We start from the raw sequence: 13,338 nt of genomic DNA, 5'->3' as shown, positions 1-13,338 counted from the left end.
TACATCTGCTGAGATTTGAGTCAGACTCACGTTTCATTTTGTTTAGAAAATACCCCAGTATTGAATGATAACAAGTGCCCGTGTTTGGGGATTATTTTTAGTTTCTCAGGAATAAAAATGAATGAAAACACTCTGTGTTCCAAATTGCGCAACATGATATTGCTCAAAATCAATAGGATACTTAAATCACGACAGACATGTGGTTAAGAGAGCCTGACTTGTTTTCTGCATTGGGTTTTGCGCATATGCACCATTGCTCAACCATGTTGCTCTTATATATTCTCTTGTTCTTATTTATTTATTTATTTATTATTTATTCATTGCTCTTATTATTCATTGTATGCCCCTTCTTGTTCTTACTTTCTGTACTTGAATGTTTAGTTGTCCGTGGACCTATATAATATACTATCTCTCTCTCTCTCTCTCTCTCTCTCTCTCTCTCTCTCTCTCTCTCTCTCTCTCTCTCTCTCTCTCTCTCTCTCTCTCTCTCTCTCTCTCTCTCGCTCTCTCTCTCTCTCTCTCCAGCTCTAATTGTCATTCCTACTGATTGCTCCTCCATAAGAGCCTCTTGAAAGTAATGGTGGTACTAAAGTTGGTTGGATAGTTGAATTTATGACCCTCTAGATCAGTGCTTCTCAAATAGTGGGGCGCGCCCCCCTTGGGGGGCGCGGTGCTATTCCTGGGGGGGCGCGTGTGACCCTGGGGAACAGGCTTTTTTTTTGGCAGTACTAGAATAAAGTGTAATTGCGCGTTTACTACAGCAGGGGGCAGTGGCGCTCTCATTGTTACTTCTGTCACGTTTGCGACAGTGCAACATTTTACGACTTACAAGACAAGTTAGGATAGTCACGGTGGGGAGGGGGGGCGCGAATAGTTTTCTTCTTGCTAGGGGGGGGCGTAACAGAAAATAATTGAGAAGCACTGGGTTAAATAAAGGTTAACCTAAAAAAAAAAAAAAAAAAAAGTGAACCCTGAACTTTGAACCCGCGGTGACCCCGCGGTGACCCCGTGGTGACCCCTGGGTGACCTTTGAACCCTGAACTTTCAACTCTAGTTAAAAATCGAAAATGTGCACATGACCCCGTGAACTTTGAACCGACCTTTGACCCCTGGGTGAACTTTGAACCGTAAACTTTGACCTTTGACCCTTAGCTAATCACGTTTTTTTTTTTTTTTTTTAAACCGGCATAGCAGAACGATCCATGGTCTTCAGATGCCGCGCTGTCGCCATCTCCTGGTCAGTTAGTGAAATGCTTTTGCTGATGTTTTTTTTTCTCTCAATTAAAACAAATCAATTAGCCAGTTGGTTTTCTTTATTTAATATCTATTATCAGACAAAACCAAATTGTGAATCAGTCACCTAGGCTATAGCAGAACAAACAATCCATGGTCTTCAGATGCCACGCTGTCGCCATCTCCTGTGGGGGCGCGTGTGACCCTGGGGAACAGGCTTTTTTTTTGGCAGTACGAGAATAAAGTGTAATTGCGCGTTTACTACAGCAGGGGGCAGTGGCGCTCTCATTGTTACTTCTGTCACGTTTGCGACAGTGCAACATTTTACGACTTACAAGACAAGTTAGGATAGTCACGGTGGGGAGGGGGGGCGCGAATAGTTTTCTTCTTGCTAGGGGGGGGCGTAACAGAAAATAATTGAGAAGCACTGCTCTAGATTCTAGAGAAAAATGGGGGTCTGTCTGATGGTGGACCTCAGCAGCAGCACCTGCAGGAGGCCACGGCTGAGACAGTAGCTGTCAGTGTGACAGATGGCCGCAAGCCGAGCCCAGATTTGGTTTTTATTACAACCATCGACTGACTGCGTGTGCTCTCTTCTCGTGAACTGAACCGGGTCCTCCAGATCTGAACCCCCGGGGAATAGGGCAAACCCAGTTGTGGGGCCCTCAAAAATTTGAGATAAGTTCCCTATTTCAGGTAAAGTCCCTTAAACCCCTCCGGAGTATTATTAACAAGTGACGAAAACAAGAATTGACCGTTTTAACACATGTTTGTGATGAAAGGTAGATGAGTCCATTACATAAGAAGGGAGGGGAGCACTTAAAAACACCATGACAGATGACAAAGTTTGTGTTTTAAGAGCATAAATTAAGTCTGAATTAAATCAGATAAAACTAACCGCTTGTTCTAGCTTGGTTGGTGGGTTGGTAACGAACAGTATGAGGTGGGTTGATTTCAGCAAAAACATCAGTTTCTGACTAAGGAGCAGAGAAAATGAGATTTTTAATCTTTGCCGGATCTGTGCTGGTCATACAAACGCAAAATAATTCGACTGTTCCCATGATGGATGAACTTGGTCCAGGTACGAAGAACACGGGGGAATTTGATCCATCAACTCCGGCGCAATGAAACACTTCCATGCTGTTCGGAAAGAGCCCATTACAAAGTGTCAACTTAATATCATATATCCTTAATTCAACTCAACTGACCATTTGGCGTCGAAAAGCCCCCGAAAGGCACGAGAAGCAAGTTAGAAGTTGCCAAGCCGACATCTGCGGCAAATACAAGCGGAGGCCCCTGGGTCTAAATGTGAAACACAGGCGAAGAATGAAAAAGTGAAGATTGCAGTTGAAAACGCAGCTGCCTTGACCTCAGGATGGATGGATTGGGGGGGGGGGGGCATGAGAAAGTCAAAGGCATGATATTTGTCTTTTTTTTGGTTGCCATGAACATGAATCTTTTTTTAGATTTTATTGTTTTCATTAACACACAATGAAAAGAAATGGTTGTGAAATCATTAAAGGGGTTTTTGAACGCCGTTTTTTGTCTTATGGTGTAATATGTATAAAAATAAAAAATAAATCAACCGATTTCAAAAGAGCCATTATTGTCCGACGAAACCGACCGACTAAGCGGTCGTTTAGTGCAGCTGGCAGAAGAAGCGGCAAAGAATGCCTCAGCGTTGAGTCAGCTGACCTCCCGCAGCCTTCAGGTCTTTTCCGTGCTGGTCTTCCGTGTGCACAGATGTCTGCTCGCTGCGCTTCTGGCAGCCTCGCTTGTCCACTTTGGCCGTCATATGCTTTTATTTTTACGGCCGTACGTTACGACTCTACGTGCTGTTGCCATGGTCTGTTTTCACGCCATGATGTCATCAAATGACGAAGCAGATCGATGCTTCTCCTTCAACACCCCATTTCTTTTCCCTTCTGGAAAAAAAACAAAAACAAAACATAGGTGGGAGCGAAGACTACCAAAGTCTGGGCCGCCACCATCTTTCCTAATAGCTGTGCCGAGATGTCGCAGTGCCTTGGCCTAAATATCGAAGCCTCCGCAGCCTGGCACTGCGCCAGGTGCTCTGCGGCAGCACAACGATATTCCCGACAATCCAGGATGACTCGGTTCACTTTGAGGCTAACAAAACACGTTTGACGTCATCAGCAAGTACCTGTGATGGACCGAAGAGTGATGCGGTTCCGTCCCGCCCTCCCGCCTACGCTGCTATTTGTCTTGGATGTTGCGCCGGCCTTTGATCCCCAATTTGCAGCGAGTAGTCAGGGACTTTGTTGGAAACAATGCGTCAAACTGGAACGGTGACACAATCACACACCCACACGGTCAAGCTCGCAAATGGGAGGATAAATAAGCTGATTGAACGCAGATTCCAATCGCTGTGGCTGGATGTGCAAATGGTCTGCTGGTTTCCTTGATCTCCCGTCCAGTTTCCGAGTACGTATAAATAAAGCTGCACAACCTGAGAAAGCAGAGGAACGGATCATTATGGAGCATAATCAGCAGGAAAAACAGGCTATGGGAATAATTGGGGTCTCTGAATAACGAACTCACATCAAGCAATTTCCCCTTTCAACTTGTAACGAAATGAAGACTGCATTTCGTTGTACATGTGTGACAATGACAATAAAGATCGATTCGATTCTATTCTCATACTCGAGCACGATCGCCATCCCGCTGTGGCAATACGGCCCGCTACATTATTCGGTATTTGTCGCATTCATTGAGCCTTTCCTCTCTAAAATTGGTTGACTAAAAATCTATTTATTGATTTCAAAATTGGAATAAAAAAAATGATACATGTAATTGAATCATGAACAAAGCCGGGTGTATTTAGTTGGCCGATATTAAGACTTTAAAACGCAGATGATTATTTTTACTATTATTTTTTTTTTAAACAAATGAACACATCACAACAAGCAAAAATAATTTGCTTTCATTCAGCTAATAATTTGCCCGTAATTTTAAAAAAAAGTTAAGTTTATTAAATTTTCTTTTTTTTTAATTAATCGTCCGATTAATCAGCTATGATAACTTTATTCTGCCAAATATCAGAATCGACATTAGCCTAAAACGATCCCTATGGGTCGGGACCATCAAAACATTTCTCTTGGATAAAACCAAACTTAAAATGTTAAATGCCATCTGAACTAGTTCTAAATACATGCCACAACATACAGTAGTTTTATGGTTACATAAGTCCGACAACCTTTTGCATCACAACATTTTTGCAATGGTAACATGAACAAAAATAGCAGTTAAAGTGAGCTGATAAATTACTCCCCTTTGATTATTTTGAACGAGAGACAACCCCCCTCCAAACATCTGTTTCACATTGCAACATTGTTGGGCGATGACAAGGTGATAAAGAGCAAATACGCAATTACCAGATCAGGACAATAGCAAAACGGGATATTTTTTATGTTGCTCTGATCTAAGATGAAATTCATGACGGGGATTTGGTAATATCAGAAGTATCGCATTTCCAAGAATTCAACAACAAATTCCACCCACGCGTCGACAAATGTATCGGTTCCAGTTTCTGCTCCTTTCGAACAATCACAGCATATAATGGAGTTTACGGGAAATCGAAAACCTGAGCAAAGGCACGGGCTGAAAAAAAAAAAACCACTGTTGACAGATTCAATCTCGGCCAGTACCTCTCAGGGCTTATTTGGAGCCAAAACAAGACAAGAGCGCGTCGTTTTAGATTCAAAGTGGACTGCACAACACATTGGGGGAAAACACGCTCGGCGTACCCGGCCGGCAACAGTATCCAATGTGCGACCCGAGGGAGCGTTTGGACTTTTATGATGTGGTGCGTTCGGATGCCAGCACGTCATAATCTGCCCCGATGCGCTTCGCTCACTCAAGTCAACGCCGCTGTTGGACATCAATAATCCTGACGTTGATATAGTGCCGATAGCACACATTCTGACACGGAGGAATCCTCTTCTTCAGTTTGGAATTGCGTTAAAAGATCTTTCAGATCAGAAAATGCATTGGAGTTGATTTTTAATGGATTCCATCAACATTTGGGGCCAAGGATGCAATCAGGCCCACTTTGATATTCGTATTAACTCTACCATGCTAAAGTATTCTTTGGGGGACATATTGATTTCTGACTGTTGTAGAAAATCTGATATTTTCCTTCAATCTCTTGGCTAGTTTTCGCATGAAAATAATTCTGAGTCTTGACCTTTTTGGGAAGTATTAAGAACCTGAAATCAGTGATGCAGATTTATTAACTTTCTTTTCATTCCTATTTCAAGTAATTTTTTTTTTTTTTTTTTTAAATTTCGCAATATTTTCTTACTCCAGTCGAAACCTCCAACTTTATGACGAAATATACTACACATAAGGGTTTTTTGGAATAAACACGGAACCACATGCTTGCCGTGAACAACAAAACAGAAGATGACAAATAGTAAAAAAATAAAATAAAAAATGCTTCCAAAAGTTGCTGCTGACAAGTACAAATATAGCAAGAATAATAGTGTTTCTTTTATCTCAAATATAGGAAATGTGTCTTTCATCCATCAACAGAATCACGCACAAAACAATATGAAAAATCACTGTGCGGTTGGCGCGCGACAATGCTTAATTGCATTTTTTTTTGGCTAACTATTTATTTCATGCTGGTTGAGTGATGACTTTTTTGTACTTACGGTTTTGCCTTAAATGAGGAAATAATAATGTAAGGGTACACGGTTCAAACATACAAAGATGAGAAAGGCCCCTCATGTGACAATAAATAATAATAATAAAAAAATATGTTTTTACCGTTCATGTTGCGCAGTGTACTCCAGATGAGCAAGTCGGCAAACCAGACGTCGTGGCTGTTGTAGTACCGAGACTTGCCAGTCAGAGGCAGCATGCTGCAACAAGGAATCCAGACTGGCACAGTTAAAAAATAGAATTAGTAGAAGAAAAAGAATTATTAATTAATTTTCAACTCCTGCTATTTGAAAGGGACAGGAATGAAAAATTACGCCATAGTTACAAAGTTATCAAAATGAATTTAAAATGTGCATACCTGACTGGTGCATATGATCAAATCCAATGGTCACCACAGAGGAGCTACCTTGAAAAACAAACATTGACATAAAGTCACTTAGGAGATCACTCTGATAATCTAGTGTTTAGCTCTGTTTGGTCATGTGACCTCTCCAATTGTCATTGGAGCAAAAATTGTCTGCCACAAATGCAGGGTGCAGGAAATAAAGATTTTTTTAAAAAGTAACCCAACCTAAAAAAAAAAAAAAAAAAAATGCTGCCCAGACAACACCTTGCATTGCTTCAGGTAGAAGGATTTGGTTTCACGTCGCCTCAAAGCAGCGGAAATGTTTTGTCACTTTTGTTGCTGTCTCATCCTCGCCTAAGGACAGGATCATCTCTATTGTGCCGCTGACCACAGACATTTAGGCTGCTTCTCAAGGTTCGATTCTGGGCCTGACAAAATGTGCCCCGCCACGACTCCCTTTGACGACTTTGAGAGACATACACACAAAAAAAAACTCAACATTTGGCAACAAAAGACATTTTAGCAACTATTACAAGTCTGTATGAAAAAAACCCAAGATGTTTTGTTGATATATATATATAAGTGCACCTGCATGAAGTGTTTGATGGTTTCGTCTTTGTTGCTAAACGTGAGACTTTTACGGCGACGGCAGCCTTTTGTCCTATAAATCACGCCGTTAAAAAAAACACACTACGATACGACGAGTCCATCTGATAATAGATCACAAAGAGACAGCCTGTGATTTGTCTTCAGAGGCCGTGCAGCTGAACATGTGTGAAACTTCGGATCAAAGATGGCCGATTTGACGCATCTGATTGATGGTCCATTAAGGCATTGTTTTGGCGCTCCGATGTGTATTTGTCTGTATCCAGGCTGCGAGAGCGATGGGAGTTCGCAAACGGCTCCAAATTGTCTGATCCATCGGAAAGGTTCGGCGCTCGGCTATTGGGTGCCTTTTTTTTTTTTTCTCGATTTTCTATTGACGCTGGCTTGTTCTCCCTCGCAAAACAATACCCCGCAGCACTCAAACAGCGTCATTAGTGCCAGACGTTAATCCTGCAAAGAAATATTATCCAGTGTTTTATTAGTTTTGCCAGGTCAAACTGAATCCTTTTCAGTGCTTTTCAAATATTTTCCATCGAGATGTTTTTGCTCCAGAAAAGAAAATCAGAGTTCTCCAAAAATTTAGACAGAAATTTCCACGCTAATATGTACTACTTTGCAATAAGAGCAATAAAATTAAACAGATGCTACATTAGCTATTGCGTTAATATGGACCAATTAGGACACCTCTCTTGCGGTGATAGCATTAGCTTATTTCCGTTGTTGTACAATAACAGTGGCTGACCATTAGCGTGAGCGCTAACATATGAACATTGGTTGAAGATTATTTTAAATCAGGCAGCAAGTTGTGGCATTTAAAGCACAATATGTAAAAACAGCCTCTAAATGTCGTGCCTCGAATTGACAGAATGGCATCTCATTACGTTAGCACGATAACATCACTATTAGCACTAACAATATTGGTCACGTTGTGCTAAAACCCTAATGGAGAATGATTAGTTTGTATATTTAGCATCTTCAACTTGTATGATGTTAAATTATGTGAACATTTTCTACAATAAAACTGAGAAACAGCAAGAATCGTCTTTGTCATTCTCGTCCGGCGGGATTCCGCGAGGTTGTACAGAGCAGACACAAAAGTCTCCCGTTGAGTGAGGCAGCTGCTGTCGTACTTACACAAAAACCGACCACCTCTTACTCATACACAACATGTGGTTGACAGCTACTTGGAGAAGAGAGAATGAAAACAACCTTGGGCAAAGAGCCACATGCTGCTTCACCGAGACATGATCTGATCACATCTGGTAAATTTCCAATAGAACTACAAATGAAAAGCCCATTCCAAATTGTGTGGGAATGCTTCTGTCAACCTATGCGCTTCACCGCCACCTATTTAGGGCTCTTCTGATGATCAACAATCATTGATCGATGGTTCTCTGTGGATTTGTCTTTCTTGAATCACACAGCCCTAAATCTCATGAACAATCACATCAGATGACTGAAGCCCAAAAAGAAGTTTGAGCACATGGTCAAAGAGAAATACGTAGGTAGTGACATCAGCTAATTGAGCAGGTGCCTCCAAGGCAAGATCATGCTAAATATGAAAGCATACCGTCTTTTAACGGTTAAGGTCACATGAAAGCGCATGGCCATGAAAAGCCACTCTGATTTGCCGACAGTGACTTATCGCCGCTGGTCCATACAAATCACTTGCTTTGGTGGAGAAATTGAAAACACGCGCCCCAGGAATGAGCTTTGTCTTTGTGATTTTCTTTGCTAGGGACAAAGAGCATGCAATCAAATAGACACGTGGACACTGGTGAAAACACAGGCCGAGGAGGACCGCGACGGGTGGCGGCCATCAATAAAAACCTACCCTGACATTTTGCTCTCGGCTATACTCTGATGAATTTTTGCCTCTGGAGGGGCCTCCGGAGGTTAAGGGGAGGATATTGCCGATGTCGCCGCAGGTCACGATGGAGGCGCACTCCTGAGAGGAATTCCAGCGCGATTATTATGAAAAAGAGAAGTGAATGTCTGGAGAGGAAGCGGTCATTCAAGAGGGGCCAATAATTCAAGGAAATGAACTTCTCTCGATGGCTGAAAGCAACAATTTGCAGTTTGTCCCTCAGCTCACCTGCGCTTTACAAATGCTCCTCTGGATTTGACAGATATCTGCACTTTCCTTGATTATTTACTTTTACAATGGGGCACAACCTACATTTGGAAACTTATTTATATCGTCTGGACTCTCAATGCCTCGACTGCATGGCAACTGATTTGTTTGGAGGTGGCTACAAAGTCTCATCCAAGAAGATCAGAGAAGCTGGTTGTTAACACGGCAGGAGGCTCTTTGAAAAAGATGAAAAGGAAGTGAAAGAAAGTCACAGCTAATTCTTTGAATAAGAATAAGCCAGGGGAAAAGATGACCTCAAGGATTTAGAAACAAATCTTTCACAGTCAATTATTTTTCTTAGAAACAACGTCAGCTCTTCGTTGGAGTCAATGTTCAAAGATGACCAAAGGTAAACTTGTTCTCCTCTGACGACTCAAAGCCGATGACGGCTGAGATAATTGACCGGGTCCTCGAAAAATGATTTTTTTGCTTCAACTTATGAGCTGAAACTTTACGTCGGTACCCCACTGAACTTGGGAAGGTAGCGAATTCCGATTTTCTTTTTCTGTCCCCATTGAAGGTCGCAATCGGTTGCAAAGACAAGGACAGGCCAAGTACGTTCCCAAAGACATCTCTTCAAAATCAAAAGCAGGCAGGAAATGTTTGGGGGTTTTCCTTGTTATAATGTCAGGATGAGATGAGTGACCACAAATGTGGCAGGATTAAAAGCTCTACCAGGAGATTGCTTTTTATTTGAAGAAAATATACAAAGAGGTGGACAACATCACAAGTGCGGCGAGGGCACAACGAAGCCATTGTGTCGTGCGGTCATTCACGCTACGACAACTCTATCAGGAGAGATAATAGCGAAGACGTCGCAGTGGCAGTGTCGTCACTGCCCTGTGCAACAAAGAACTACTTTTCTTAGGATGGGCAGATTTTGAAGTCAGATGAAAGCGACTTTCAAGAGCAGACATTTTTTGAAATGGCAAACCAATCGCTCCAGATGTCATCTATCAGCCTGGTACAAAATTCTGCGAATTTAGAGACAAACTTGGAATCAATAGTGATGATCATTATCGAATTCCAGGAAACACTTTCTGAAAGAAACTCACTCGGAGAAGACATTTCCAGAAGGTTGAATTTGTACAAAGTGTCAGTCTACATAGAAAACAATCTTCTGCCGTGGACGTTTGGTCAAGTTACGCCTAAATGATTGGATTGAGATCCAGTAATGTGCAAAAAAATGACAAGATTGTTTTTCCGATGTATTGATTAGCTAGGGATTTTGGTTAGATAATAGTGATTAGGGTTAATTTCTATTCCAGCAATACTCTATTAACATAGATGATTATATTTGTTGTTTTTGGGTGAGAGTATAATGTTAAAATAAAAGAATGTGTGACAAAAATTGACATTTTCAAGAGCCTTTGGGCAAACTGTAAAAAAGTCTGCCAATGTTAAGCATCGAAACTTTAACGTCATGCAGAAACCACAGTTTTAGACTTTGAAGGTTACAATTGTCACGTTAGCAACTTTTGACTTGATGCTCAATTTGAGTCTTGAATGTTTAAGCTTTTATAAGAAGCAGATTCAAATACACTTTTTGGGCCATTTTTGGAGCACTTTAAATTAATTCTGTCTACCTTGTATCCCGGGTGTAGCATTTCAGCGTTTTCAGCTAGCATAAAAAATAAATATATGGTGCTTTATTTTACACTGCTAGCAAAAGTGTCGTTGGTATGTACGTACAAAATACATACGTGTGGTGGCCACATCTGGCTTCGATTAAAACGCTATTACTGTCAAAACCAATCAACAATCCTCTGCAGCATTAACAATGTAGCCCAAGTTTAGACATATACGCTGCTGAGCCGTTGCACATTAAATGTGTTGTTCAATCCCACAGGTGCGATTAGCGAATATTTTTTTTGACCACATTCATTCACCGGTGTATTGGAAAACGCAAATGTTTGTCATGGAAGACTATTTACAGTCAAAGTTGGTCAAATATGTCGTAGATCTCGCTGCCAGACGGTGTCAGGCTCAGCAAGTACAAATGTTAAGTCAGAGAATAAAACTTTTTTTTTTACCTTTTAATTATTATGATTATTATTATATTTTACTATTTTGCTTTAATTAAGATTAAATGTAGGTAGTCATTTACTAATTATAGTATTTTAGTATAAAATCCCACTGCATTCTTTTGGGAAATGGTCCAAGACAAAGGATGTGACCTTTATTTATTAAGGTGGAAATAACGTCGAGTACAATCACTTTTGAAATCAATTTTTAGCAGTGAGTCATGCAAAGCTACTCGAGCGCAGCCCAAGATTTATTATCAAAATAAACGTACAGTCTTAGAATTAGCATAATTGCATCAGCGTAAAGTTGTTTACGTCTCAGCAGAGTCGAGCAGCTGTTTTTCTTAATTTTTTGTCTGGCTTGGCCTCACGTCGGTTTGCTTTTAATCATAAACATATGCACGAGATGTTTCTTTTTTTTTCTTAATCTACTTGGAGAGAGGTTCAAAGGAGCGTGCCCTGATACGAGCTCATCTCCCTCAAAATGATGGATATAAATTAGCCGCTGAAATATACAAAGCAATATCCTGTTCGGAAACAACCGCTAATGCTGAGCTTTCCCAGATAATCCATTTTAAACGTCGAGTCAAGATATTCCGGTAATTTAAAATAAGAGCAGTCGTCTGCATTTCGAAACGCCCCAATATTTTTGTGACCTTCAAAAGGTTGCGCGGCCTGGCATCAAGGGCTGGTTCCTCCTCGTTTGCGAGCCCCCCTGTTGCACATCTAAAGAGAAGGTAGGAAGAGCGAGAAGCCCATTTGTTTATCGTGCAGTCTGGGTGACGCCCGAGCGCGGAATCAAGCGTGACTCACGAGTCGTTGAGGCACCAAGGAAACGAAATATTTGGGAATTCCCGATTTTGGAGAATCAATGGTAGACCAGCTCGGGTGCTCCACTGGGAAAGTTCTAGACTTGTTGATCAATCAACTCCAAATGGTCCTAATATTCTTTGGGTAACATTTTTTTTATATGTCACGGCTTTTAACAAGAAATGGACAAATTGCTGTCATTCTGGCTCGTCTTGGACTCCAAACACTTAAATTTGAAACTACCGTACTTTTCGGACTATAAATCGCATTTTTTTTCATAGTTTGGGGGGGGGGGGGGGGCGACTTATACTCAGGAGTGACTTGTATACATATTTGGGGTTTTTTTTTTTTCACTTTTTTGGGCATTTTATGGCTGGTGCGACTTATACTCCGGTGCGACTTATAGTCCGAAAATTACGGTACTTCCCATTATCATTTTGCCTCTTAGCTATCGTCACTGTGCAATAAAGACCACATTGTGCAAAAGAAAAAAAAAGTGGGCTATTATAACCATACAAAATCTGAAATTCACGTTTTGCATTGGCCGCCAACAGTGCTGGCATTGTTGACGGTGTGACATGCACTTAAAAAAAAAAATTAGGCAGCAACTATATTCAAATTTGACGGAATAATCCCCACATGAAATCATTTAAAGTCTGGGTTAGGCCCTTTGCCGTCCAACTGTGCAAACAAATGTCTGTGAGGCATTAGTGACCACAAGAAGCTCATCTGGGGACCACTTTTGGGTCCTCCACGCATCTCATCTGCTCTGCTCGTCCGTCAACTCTCAAGCGCTTATCCCCACCGCAAAATATAGACGCGTTTGACCGGCAGGGTTTCTCATCTGTACGTCGTTTTCAATGTCAGGGAGGCTTTGAAGCAGATCTTTGTAGAGGGGCTACCAGGGGGGGGACACTTTCACTCCATGTCAGCTGCTTGCAATGAAGATAGGACGACATGCATCTGGACTCGAGTTGGACTTCAAAAATGAGCAACTGCAGCGGGGCTTTTTCTATGCATAATTCACCAGCCGCAATATTAGGCACACGTGCGCACTCTTAACAAGGGCTGCATCGAATTTGGACTCTGACACGGCATCACAATCGGAGCCGGTGTTATTGTTTCGTGTCATCAGAATTTTTACAAGAGTTGCCAGTGTTGCTATAGAAAATAAGCTCAGTGGTCAATTCATTTCAGATGATCTACTCCAGATGACTTGATCCTGACAGGATGGTTAGCAAATTATTCTTTATGATTTGTAAGTTGTGGGGCTGCTTTGCTACATCCGGAACTGGGTGACTTGTCGCAGAGTGCTATGAAAGCAAATTATTTCAATGTACGTACTTGTTTAGTTATCTTGGTAAGGCAATTGAGAACAGATTCACTCATGGTGAACTGTTTTTCCGAAGGGGTTACAAAAAAAAAAAAAAAAAAGCCAGTCACTAAATAAGTGTTCATTCCCACAAAACACGTCAAATAATGTCTTCTTCTTTTTAACA

At 41.3% G+C, this 13,338-nt stretch overlaps 1 long non-coding RNA gene across 3 annotated transcripts; it reads right to left on the bottom strand.

Moving 5' to 3' along the window:
* Positions 1-1,229: 1,229 nt before the first annotated feature.
* LOC133151515 (uncharacterized) lies at positions 1,230-12,121 on the bottom strand. 3 transcript variants are annotated; one of them, XR_009713927.1, is made up of 5 exons: positions 6,530-12,121; positions 6,278-6,325; positions 6,025-6,138; positions 3,398-3,703; positions 1,230-3,158 (listed from the first exon to the last, which is right to left on the bottom strand). It is a non-coding gene; the product is annotated as an uncharacterized LOC133151515 (long non-coding RNA). The 3 variants fall into 3 exon arrangements; XR_009713926.1 differs by having other exon boundaries at positions 6,025-6,119; positions 6,278-12,121; XR_009713925.1 differs by having other exon boundaries at positions 1,233-3,158; positions 6,278-12,121.
* Between the last annotated feature and the right edge of the window lie 1,217 nt (positions 12,122-13,338).

This window comes from Syngnathus typhle, linkage group LG3, assembly GCF_033458585.1.
Source record: "Syngnathus typhle isolate RoL2023-S1 ecotype Sweden linkage group LG3, RoL_Styp_1.0, whole genome shotgun sequence".
NCBI lineage: Eukaryota > Metazoa > Chordata > Actinopteri > Syngnathiformes > Syngnathidae > Syngnathus > Syngnathus typhle.
Note: the sequence above shows the minus strand (reverse complement) of the source record. Positions and strands in the feature narration are given on the sequence as shown.